This window comes from Petaurus breviceps, unplaced genomic scaffold (genome assembly GCF_028583685.1).
Source record: "Petaurus breviceps papuanus isolate PSGF00001 unplaced genomic scaffold, PetGlider_PUasm1.0 91133, whole genome shotgun sequence".
Taxonomy (NCBI): domain Eukaryota; kingdom Metazoa; phylum Chordata; class Mammalia; order Diprotodontia; family Petauridae; genus Petaurus; species Petaurus breviceps.
In genome coordinates, this window is record NW_027187419.1 from 16,517,762 (window position 1) to 16,530,449 (window position 12,688).

General features: G+C 36.9%; 1 pseudogene; it reads left to right on the forward strand.

Moving 5' to 3' along the window:
* LOC138155440 (caspase-12-like) overlaps positions 1–8,887 on the forward strand; it is a 16,976-nt pseudogene extending 8,089 nt beyond the window's left edge.
* The last annotated feature ends 3,801 nt before the right edge of the window (positions 8,888–12,688 follow it).

Below are 12,688 nucleotides of genomic sequence, written 5' to 3' on the forward strand. Positions count from 1 at the left end.
ACCCAGACCTAACTCTCTGGCTATCCCAGCAGGGCAGAATCTTATGGACCAGTGATTGTATTTGTTGTCAGATTACTAATGTTTAAAACCCATCAATGCAGTCTCATAGCATGATTTAGGCAAACTCCCAAACGGTGATTTGGTGGACCTTCTCTTTATAGAATGGTCTTACTGAGATGCTATTGCCTCCCTAGTACTGCCAATAACTGCTTCTAAAAGTCATTTTGCTCCCTAGATACTTATCTCCCTCTTCTGTGAATTTCCTATCTCATTGAAGCAATGCAAAATTTCCTATCCATTATCTCCATCTATGTTCCTGGTTTTCCAACATTTATAATACTTTAAATGCCCAGTTTATGTCTGGTGATGGTTCCTAATCATTAATTTATCAATGTCTTTCAGGAAATGGAGTCAGTGTTGAAGGAGTTTGCTGATCGCCCAGAACATTGGTGCTCTGACAGTACCTTTCTTGTGTTCATGTCTCATGGCCTCTTGCATGGTATCTGTGGTAAAGCACATAAAGAGGAAGAACCAGACCTGCTGGCTACAGACACTATCTTCCAAATTTTCAATGATGGCAGCTGCCCTAGTCTAAAAGGCAAACCCAAGGTCATCATCATCCAGGCATGCCGAGGGGGTGAGTGTTTGTTTATATATCGTCCCAAATATATTCAAATATTGAACTGTAAATCTGAACTTATAATCTACATTCTCCCAGAGGAAATGTACCAGCTACCTTTCTATGGAAATTATAACAAACCACAATTCTATATAAAATTCCATAAAAGCATCGCAGAATGGTCTAGCATTTTGTGAATTGGTCTGTCCAAGGAATAAAGCTATACCATATAGATAAATCTCAAATTGAATTCAGCACTTTGTTTATTCTGTATCAATAGATTCCTTTTAGTTTAGGGTTACAACACTCTAATTGATTTCCACTTGATCAGTACTGGAGAGCAGGGATGTACATGTGTGAATGAACAACTCTGGATAATAACCGTGGTAACACTGTTGGGAGGAGAGCAACAATTGATAGACCCCTTTGTTTTTAGAGAACCCTGGAATCACATATACAAAGGATACATCAGAGACTTCAGAAGACACACCCAAACGACCTTTGCAAGATTACTCAAGTAGCAATCCACTGGAACAGAAACTCATGGAGAAAGATTTCATTTCATTTTGTTCTTCAACACCACGTGAGTGACTTCCAGGAAAGGAATTTTCAGCTACTTCAGTAGTTGCTAGGCACTGTTCTCACTCAATTTCCTTTCTTGTCTTTCCAGGTAATCTGTACCTTACATGGCCTAGAAGCTTTCATATGGTAGGGCAGATCATACAGAGAGACCTAGGGATGCCCTAGTGTGTCAAAAATAAAAATTGATATTTTGTATCTTCCTTTTGTTTGCAACTTAAGTAATTTATTGCTCTTTTTTGAAGTCCATGTCAGCTTTAGTTCCTTTAATTTGCTTAATAATAATAGTTGAATATGCATTTGCCTTGAATATAAATAAATGGAAGTCTATGGGTATATACCTTAATGAAATGTGAGCACACAGACGTTAAGTTAGAATGCAATAAAATTAGTTTATGTTTGGGGTGTATGGTGTATTTAGGGATGATCAGCAACTCTGATGTGAGGGCTTTTTGACCTCTTTTCAGGATTGGTCAATCACCGTTGGTGTCTACTTGTCACTCATCTGTCTCTTATGGTTCCAAGAAGCTGTAGCATGTGTAGTAGACACACCCCTGTAAAATAATCTTGGTAGATGGGCTAAATCAAGTTGAAGTTAACCAATAGACCTCAAAACCTTCAGTGAGTTATAAGGCTGTATAAAGCCTTATAAGCATGTAAAAGCTTTCCCTAGCACAATGGGTGGATGAAAGCAATTTTTTTCAATGGCCTTGAAGGTGACTGAAGCAGGCACTGTGGAGTGTGCAGGGCTTGGTCAGACATCAAAAACACCAATATCATTCGCTGAATCCCAGACCATTTCCCGTCTTCTTGATTTTTGTCCTGACACTGAGCTTTGATGACTCTGGAAGAGAGAATGAGGCTGGCACCTTTGCAGAACTCTATCTCACTTAAATACAATTCATATTCAAGTCAAGGCATCATCCATGATGTCCTTTGTCTTCTTCAAGTGTAGGACAAACAACAACATTATGGTTTCATGGTTGTAAGAACTGTCCCTTTGGTAGTATCTTGGGAATTCCCCACACAAATGGGGCAGAAATAAAGTTTTAACCTCAACACATTCCAAGTACTTCTGTAGGTCTTCTAAGAACACAGGTTCATAGCACCTAATAATCTGTTATCACATGGATCACATACAAGTAGTAAATCCAGCCAACCAGGTGTAACTGCACTACTTGTTTAATTCTTTTGGGTTCTTTGACCAATTCCAACATCTGGAATCAGAGAAAGGGGAAAATTCTCACAGGGTTTCCCTTTGTATCTATCCCTCTTAGAGCTTTACAGTGAATGGACTGAGATTCAATGGAAAGAGGTCTCAGAGCAGAGCTCCATGAGATCTATTAATAAATGGGTCAGTCAGATACTAAATAATATTTGTTAATTCCCTGATATCTATATCTACATATATGGAGAGAGAAGGAAAGAGCAGGACCCTATCCTAATTATTCTTCTAGTTATATATAGAAATGGAAGGAGGTAAAATGGAACAAATATTGGATTTGTTGATCTTGGTTCAAATGCTAAATTTATCTCTTATCTCCTGTGTAATTTTGGCCAAGATATTTAATTTATTGACCTCAATTTGTTCATCTGAAAACTTAGGAGGATGAGCTAGATGACTTCTAAAGTGCCTTCTAAATCTCTGATCCTAAAATTTTTGTGGTAAAGTGAATTTGGAATCAGAAGACCTACCTAAAATGCTACCATTTTACTTATCTATATGACTTCAAGTAAAACATTAAATTTCCCTGGGCCTCATTTTCTACTTCTGCAAAATGAAGATTTTATAAGTGATGACATCTATGCTGCATTGCTGATATAGATTTATGATCATGTAAATTAAATTTAGAGCATATCTAAGTCAATAGTACAAGGGATGAAAATTAGATTAAATCTAAATATATATGCACAAAATACAGTCAATTTAGGTCCTCTTTCCTTTTTGGATAAGAGTTCATGCACTGACCTGCATTCTGTTATAACCAGTGTATATTTTATTTTATTTTATTTTTTTAAGCAATCAGGGTTAAGTAACTTGCTTAAGGTTACACGGCCAGTTATTTCTGGGTGTGGTGCTGAGTATCTGAGCCTGGATTTGATCCAGGTCGTCCAGACAATGGAGCTGGTGCTCTTACTTGCTGAGTCACCTGGCCGCCCCTAAGCAATTGGGGTTAAGTAACTTGATCAAGGTTACACGGCCAGGTGTTTCTGGGTGGGTGCTAAGTGTCTGAGCCCAGGATTTGATCTCCAGGTCTTCTCAACACTGGAGCCGGTGCTCTTACTCGCTGTGCTACCTGGCCGCCCTCTCCAGTGTATATTTTAAACCATGTATTTAATTGATTTTTTCCCCTCTTGCCCAACTGATCCAGACTGAAACAATGCTCAGTTTTAATCTCCTAGTCATCTCCTAAAGTGAATGCCATGGTCATGAAGTTTATTAACTTTTATTTTCAGATAATGTTTCTTGGAGAGTTGACATAATGGGTTCTGTCTTCATTAATGAGCTCATTTATTGCTTCCAACTATATTCCTGGTGCTGTCACCTGGAGGAAGTTTTTCGCAAGGTCAGTTTCTTTCTATTTGTCCCATTGTAATTCCCATGGTGTTTGTAGATCACTCTCCCTCCCAATTCCACTGAGAACCCTGAGGGGTGAGAGAGAAATTTCCCACCAAGATTTTCTTTCTGAGATTCTTGTAGACCAGGGAGTAAACTGTAGAAATAGATGATGATTGAGGTTCCCCACATGTAATCAAATAATACTTTACCCCAATATCCCCAAGCTCTACATACAGGAGTTATATAAACAATCTGAATTTTGAGTGACTATACCAGAGGAAAATAGAGGAAAGTTTTGTAGTAACCTATTTATATTCCTATCTATCATGTGCATCAGCAAAAATGTGAAGCTTTTTTTTTGTTTTATTTTACCTGAAATGATGCTTCACTTCTTTATACTAAATCTCTTTCTTAGTTATTGATTGTCATATTCACTTGTTTGTCTGTCTTCTAAATGTTGCCTCTAGTACCCAGGATCCTTTATGATGATGACTCAACAGCATCCCTTTTCCCCAACTTTATCTTCTTCACTGTATTTATCAACATTTTTTCCTAAATTGACCCCTATCATCTCAGTATTATGTTCTCTCCCAGAAAACTGAAAATGTAACTCGTTATATTATTCACTAGTAACCCAAGAGGATTTTCTTTCCAGAGATTTATCTACATAATTTCTTTCTTCATTGAAGGTCCAGAAATCATTTGAGATTCCAAAGACCCTTGTCCAGATGCCCACCATTGAAAGGGTCTCCATGTCAAGATATTTCTACCTCTTCCCAGGAATATAAAATTAAGCAATAATACTAAAAATTAACAGCAACTCAGGTAAGTGATTTCAAGATGAGAGAGAACATATTCTCTTTACTCAGGGTCAATAATCAGAAGGTCACCCTACACAGAGAAATGGTGGTCAGGTCCCACATATCTAGCTGTCTGGTATTAACCCAATAACTTAGATTTAGTTGGCAATGATATTGATGAACCCAGTGGCTTTATTTGACCTGGACCATTACATGGTTATATAGATACACATCAGTCTAATATGTCCCTAGTGAAATAGTCTACTGATTATGCCCTGAATAGTGAGTGACCAGTGATTATGGGTTTTATGTATCCATAGTTATAAAACAAGGGAGGCAAGGTCATTTTGTCAAACTCATCTTTAACAAATCCATTCAGTTGTAAAAGACACTTTTTAATCAGATGAAGACTGGTGACTTTTTTCAACAACTAGTTCCTAGACTGGAATACTGATGTTTGAGGTGGTGCTCATCCCTCTTTCTCCTTATCCCAGACTTAACTAGGAGAAATGTAAATTCAGCTGTAATGTTAAGGCTCTATTAGTCAGTCAGTCAGTCAACAACTAGTTATTAAGTAATTATCTATATGCTGGATTCTGTCATAACCTTTGAAATGCAAAACCATTGTTTCTGAGTTCACATTCTAATGGGGGATACAACATGTAAATAACTAGGTAGATACAAGACATATACAGAATCAACAGAAGAAAATAATCACTAAGAAGAAGACAGTGGGCCCTCAAGAGGTTTCAAAAGATTTCCAAGAGAAAATCGGATTAGGTGTGAGCCTTGAGAGATGTTAGTAAACCTAGAAGACAAAGGCAAAGATTGTGTGAATTCTAAGTATGTGAGACAGTCGGAACAAAAGTACAGAAATGGAGAAGAGAGTACCATGTTTCAGGAACACTGAATCGGCCATTGTAACTGTCACAGAGTCTGTAGAAGGGGAGTAAAGTAAAAGAAGACTAGAAAAAGTAGAAAGTGTACAGGCTGAAAAGTTTTAATGACAGGAGAGTTCATATTTGATCTAAGAGACAATAAGGAGCCATCAGGTTTTATCAATTAAAAAAGTGACATAATCAGAATGACACCTTACGAAAAAAATATTTTGGTAGCTGTGTGGGTACTAGAAAGAAGTACAAAGGAAGACAATGGGGGTACTCAGAGGCCCAGATGAGGCCTGATCAATGTGGCAGCAAGTTGACCCACCAACCAAAAGGGCCATTGCCAGGCCTATCACTGCAGGGCTGGGACTGGAAGAAGCTGGGAAAGAGTCAAATGCAGGGCCCCTGGCAGTGGCAGCAGCTACTCATGGGATTATCAACCAACAGCTTGGAAATTTAAAAAGCCCCTATCTGGACTTCCAGGGACCAGGATAGCAGAGTGAACCCCAGCTGCTCCAATCCCCAGCTCTGATAGCAATGTCCCAAAGCAAAACTTTAAACAGTAAAGGCCTGGGAACCCTAGAGGAAGGATGTGGCTAGGGCCCTGCCTCAAAATGGGTAAAAAGCAGACTGCATGGATAAAGACCATGAAGTCCTACTATTATAAGTGGGAAGAACCAAATTCAGAGGGAGACACTGTTGACTCCACACCCACAACTGAAGCCTCAACAGGGAATTGGTCTCAAGCACAGAAAGCAATTTTAGATGAGCTCAAAAAGAACTTTGAAAACCAAATTAGAAAGATAGAAGATAAAATGAATAATTCTTTTAAAAGTAAAATTGCAAAATTAGAAAAAAAAACATTGCAATGAAGAAAAGAGCTCCTTAAAAAGAAAAATGTGTGATATGGAAAAGGAGCTTCAAAAACTAACTGAGGAAAATAATTCCCAAAAAACTGGAATCAACCAAATTGAAGCAAATAACTCTATGAGGAACCAAGAATCAGTCAAACAAAACATCAAGAATGAAAAATTAGAAAAAGAGGTAAAATATCTCAATGGAAAAACAACTGACCTGGAAAATAGATCCAGGAGAGATAATCTGAGAATCATAGGCCCACCAGAAAATCATGATGAAAAAAGAGCCTGGACAACATATTCCGAGAGCTCATCAAGGAAAACTGCCCTGAAATACACTGGTCACCTCCTGAAAGAGATCCCAAATTGAAAAGTCCGTGAAATGTTGTGGCCAAACTCCAGAACTATAAATATAAAGGATTTGTAAAGGATAAAATATTACAAGCAGCCAGAAGGAAACAATTCAAATATCTCAGAACCACAGTGAGGATCACACAGAACCTGGCAGCTTCTACACTGAAAGATCGAGGAACTGGAATATGATTTTTCATGAGGCAAAAGAACTTAGGATACAACCAAGGATCACCTATCCAGCAAAACTGAACATATTCTTCCAGGCAAGGAGATGGTCATTCAATGATGTACTGGATTTCCAGACCTTCTTGATGAAAAAGCCAGAGCTCAATGGAAAATTCAACCTCCAATTTTGAGATGCAAGAGAGACATAGAAATGAGCAGCAGATGGACTTTGCATTTACCTGGAGAGGCTTATATGAACTGATGCTGAGTGAGAAGAGCAGAACCAGGAGAAATTTGTATACAATTACAGACACAACATATGTGTGATGACCAGCTTTGATAGACTGGACTCTTCTCGGCAACACAGGGTTATAAGTCAACTCCAAAAGACTCATGACAGAGAGAGTTGTCTACATTCAGAGAAAGAACTAGAAAGAACAGAGTTTGAATACAGATTGGAGCAAACTACCTGCTCTTTTTCTTTATCTTGTTTGGGTTTGTTTCCTCTTTCACATTGTTTATTCCATCTGATACAACCCTTCTTTACAACCTGACTAATATCTACTGTAAAAGTATTTGCAGCTCCTATACTTGATTGTATGCCACCATGGTGGGAGGAGGGGGTTGAAGAAGAGAGAGGGGTAGAAAATTTGAAAATCAAGGAATTGTGGAACTGAATCTGGTAAACTAAAGGTAAACAGACAAATTAATAAAGACCAAAAAAAGAGAAATAAGTGGGAAAATATTTGAGTCAAGGAGACCAAATAGAAATATATTATAATTGCCAAGGAAAACAGTGATTTGTGTCTGCATGAGGATGGTGGAAGTGTGAGTAGAGGGAAGGTACCTTATAGGAGAGCTGTTGTGAAAGTAGAAATTACAAGATTTGATAATAGATTGGACTTGTGGAATGTATGAAAGTGATTAATTGAGGTTTTGGTAACTGGGTAATGCTCAGATAGATGGTTGTATTTTGGACAGCAATAAAAAAAAACTTAAGAAGAGGGTAAGTTTTGAAGGAAAATATAATTAATTTTGATTTGCTACTGTTCCATTTGGAATATCCATGGGACATCCAGTTTCAGATGACCCCCCCAAAAAAAATAATTGCTGATGATGTAAGACTAGAGCTCAGGATAATTTTTGGTAGGCATTTGCCTTATCAGAAGCTGACCTATGTTGTGGCTTAGCTCTGGAAAAACTTTATCATGACTACTTTCTCCTTCTTTTATTCAGATTATAATGTGCTATGTAGTCCTGAAGAACATATTATTTCCAGAAGAGCATTTCTGAATGCAGAATGTTTTTTTAAAACCTCTGCCACCATTACCATACTTTTAAAAATGGACATTTCCATCTCTGGTTTTTTTTTTTTGCTTTTCCTTTTTTCCCTCAAATTCTGAAGTGCTCTGCCCAAAGAGAATTCCATTTCCAAATTGTTTCTTAAGTTGCATACCTTCCAAGGAGTAAAATCTAAAAAATTTAATTCCCCACTTGGATTTCTCTTTCTGGTACCTAAAAATCCTTATTGTCTACAACACATTTCGTGACATTTGATAATAATCTGGTATGTTTTGCTTTTAAATTATGAATGTACTTTGTGTTTCCATGAGTTCCTTTTGATCAGTGATAATGCTTTCACCTTCAAAATCTTCCCTCTCATAATTTATGTTCCTTTTTTATTAAACATCAGAAAACTATTTTCCATTGGTTCTATATCTATATCAATATTTTATATTAGTTGCATATATTACTGCTTCTTTGCAATATATTCATATATCTAGTAATATATTTCTGAATATACATTGTTTTTCCATTGTTAACTCCTTTTGATCAGCAATGCTACTTTCACCCTCTTTTATAATCTTTGCATTTCTTAGTATAGTGTTGGTCACATGAGAGGGGTTTAGATAATAATGACTTCTGATATTGGATTGAATAACTTACAGAATGCATAAAATACCTGGGATTTAACCTATTGAGGAGAAGATGAAAGATTAATATAAATATAATTACAAAACATTCTTGGCAGAAATAGAGAGCAATAAATGAAAAAAATATTCACTGTTCATGTTTGTTTTGTGGTAATATAATTTAAAAAATGATGATACTATCCTAAATAATTTACAGGTTGAACTACTCAAGCAATTAATCAATAGGCTTTTATTAAGGGACTAACATGCCAGGTACTGTGATAAATAATGGGGATAGAAAAGGAGACAAAATACAGTCTCTGCTGGGTCATCTTCAGTCATCCTGATGCATATCTGGTCACTGGATCCAGATGGCTCTGCAGGAAAAATGAGGCTGGTGACCTTGAACAGCCCTCCTTCACTCAAATCAAAATCAACTGCAAGTCATGTCATCAATTCCCTGATGCCATGATCCTCTTCAAAAATGAAAGACAAACACACCCTGTGAGTAGACCAAGTTGCCTTAATGGGGACCCAGCTAGTTGGGTAACTCAGCTCATCCTCTTTTTCTCCCTCTCCCTCTTCCTCTCCTCCTCTCCAAAGGAAAGTAAATTTTGATGGACAGAAGCTTCCCACTCTCTCTCCCTTTTTTGACAAAACCTTAAACCCAGTTCACTCTGAAGTACATAAATTGGACCACAATGGGACCCTGCCCAAGGTCCACTCAATTACTGTATTTTGGACCCTCCTGGCTTAGTGTGAATGTCAGCGTTAAATGTTTCTCTTTGGAACAGCAACTCCAAGAGACTTCCCCTCCCAACTGGACTTTTTCCCCCTATTTTCTCTAATTAAGGTGACAATCCCTTGACTCACCTCCTAAAGACACCTATTCACTGAGTGGATGTTACTTCACTCTAAGTGAGTGACTGAAAAGGCCTTTGCCTAAAAGGGCCAGGTTCCCCTTTGCATCCTAGGTCATCTCTAATCATCCTGATGAATATTCACTGGATCCAGATGGCTCTGGAGGAGAAAGTGAGGCTGGTGATCTTGCACAGCCATCCCTCACTCAGATCAAATCAAAGTCAACTGCAAGTCATGTGATCATTTCCCTGATGCCATGATCCTCTTCAAAAATGAAGGAAAAACTCAGCAATTGGGAGTTACTAAGGCAATTATTTTTTTGGAATTAGACACAATAATAACAAAAAGCATTTAAAGAAACAAAATGCCTAGAACGTGAAGGGAAATGACAAAAAAAATAATAAATGAAGAAGACAGAACATCACTACATATCTGAATATATTAAATAAATAGGATGATATGCAACCAATAGAAAATAGTAATGCAGGTATACAATCAAAAGAAAATACTTTTCCAATGTTTAATTAAAAACAAGGAATGTAAATTATGAAAGGAAGGATTTTGTTTTTATCAATGACTTCTGGGAAAACAAGAAAGAACTTTGAAAGAATTTAGAATGGAAATAACACCTTAAGCCATGTATCACAGCAAACATTAATGGAAAGGCAACATGAATATAAAAGTTCACGTCAAAGTAATTAGAAGACAATAAGAGCAAGGAACTTTCACAGATGTGACTGGGGAAAGGAGTGATTCTTAAGCAAACAAAAGTGAGGAAATTATACAATATAATATTGACATTCATCATTACACAAAATTAAAAATGTTTCTATGAATAAAATCAATAATGATAGAATTAAAAGAGAAATGATAGAGTAAGAAAAATATTTACATCCAATAGCATCAAGCATATATTATATCTGAAGGTCTATTATATTCCTATCAAAAATATACAAGGATTTAACATATAAAATGCCAAAAGTGGTTCCCCAGTAGAAAACTATTCAGATGATAGAGACAATTTATTTTCAAAGGAAGATTTGCAAGCACAAACTGATATATTAAAACACGCCCTTAATCACTAAGAAAAAAGAGAAATGAAAATTAAAACAGTTCTGAGGTTTCATTTGCTTCATGAAAATTCAGAAAGATAGAAAACAAATATAGGAACAGTAAAAGTTGGAGGGTTACTGGGAAGACAGCCACATTAATATGACTAAACTTTCTATATCCTTTGGCTCAGCAATTCCACTATTGAGTATAAACCATAAGGGAGTAGAAGATCAAATGCGCAACATAAAAATATGTATTCATAACACAACTTTTTGTTGTACTAAAAAAATTGGAAATATATTATTAACCTTTAAATTAGGAAAGATCAAATTTATTATTCATGAATGTAATATAATTGTGCAGCAAGAAATAGGCACTTAAGAGAAATATCTCAGGGAAGATGGTGGAGTGGGTCAGAAAATCCCAAGCTCTCAAGATTTTCCCTCATCACCCACACTTACAAAAGAGTTAAAATAGCCCCTTAGGGCAAACAAAGTGTGGGTAGAGATAAATAAGAAGTGGGCATAACCTGGTTCTCTTGGGACAATTTGAGAAGATCAGAAGAAGGGTTCCAGGACAGGTTCAGTCTCTGTAAAGAGCGAACACCTCGAGGCTAGGTTCCATTTTAACAGCAAGTGGCTAGCCCTGGGGTTAGTTGGTTGGCAAGGGTGCCTCAGTCCCAGTCAGTGAAACTTTTACTTTTGGGATAATTGGAGGAGTTGGGTGTCTGAGACTGGGAAGATCAGGGGGACATCTGCTGACCAGGAATGCCAGACCCAGCTGTGCTGCAAAAAGTGGCAGGGGTGAGAAGAAACCAATACACATCTGGTGAGTGAAGAAGCAGTGGACCAAAAAGGCCCTGGCTGTGGGCAATTACAGGAGATTAGAGGTTTGGGTTTGGTTTCAGACTAGAGGGAAGAACTGAAGATATGGGGCAAGAGGCATCATTTCCCCAGGGCTACAGGTTATTACAAATATTTAAGTATTGCCACAAAAAATGCACAGGCAAAAGAGAAAGAATCCAACCCTAGAAAACTATTATGGGTATGGAGATGACTAGAGTTCATCTTCAGGGGAGGATACTGAAGTAAAGGAACCTCCAAAGACTAATGTCAAATGGACACCTGCCCAAAAAAAAAAATTCATAGAAGATCTTAAAAAAGACTTCAAAATCAAATGATAGAGATGGAGGAAATACTAAAGAAGAAAATGAGAATAATTCAAGAAAAACAAGAAGGATATAAAAGGAAAGTTCACCAATTAGACAAGGAGATCCATAATCTTAAGGAAAAATGACATATTAAAAATTATAATTGGGCAAAGTGAAGGCAGTGAAATTATAAGAGATCAAGAAATGGTTAAACAAAATAATACTGATGAAAAATAGAAGAAAAAGTGAAACAAGAAAAACAACAGATTTGTAGAATAGATCAAGAAGAGAAAATTTAAAAGTAATTGGAAAAAATGAAAGTTGTGATAAAAAAGGATCTTGATACAATAATGCAAGAAATAATCAAAGAAAATTGTGCTGAAGCACTAGGACAAGGGAGAAAAGTAGAACTAGAAAAAAAAAGATCATCGATCACTACTTAAAAGATATTCTATGAGGAAAACTCAGGAATATCATAGACAAAATCTGAAACCCCCAGCTGAAAGAAAAAATTATTGAAAGCATCAAGATAAAAAAAAATTATGTATGATGGTGCCACAATTAGAATCACACATGACCTAGCAGCAGAGACTTTAAAAGACCACAGATGTTGGGACACAATATATCAAAGAGGAAAAGAACTCAGCCTCCAGCCAAAATATAATACCCTGAAAAGTTAAATATTATCCTCAATGAAAAGAAAATCAACATTTGAGGGGTGGAGCCAAGATGGCAGAGTAGAAACATGACTTCCATGTGACTCCCACTTCCACCTCCTCCAATTCATGAAAAAAAAGTGACTCTAAATCAACTTTGGAGCTAAAGAACCCACAAAATGTCAGAGAGAAGCTAACTTCCCTCTGAAGACAACCTGGCAGGCCAGCAGGAAGGCC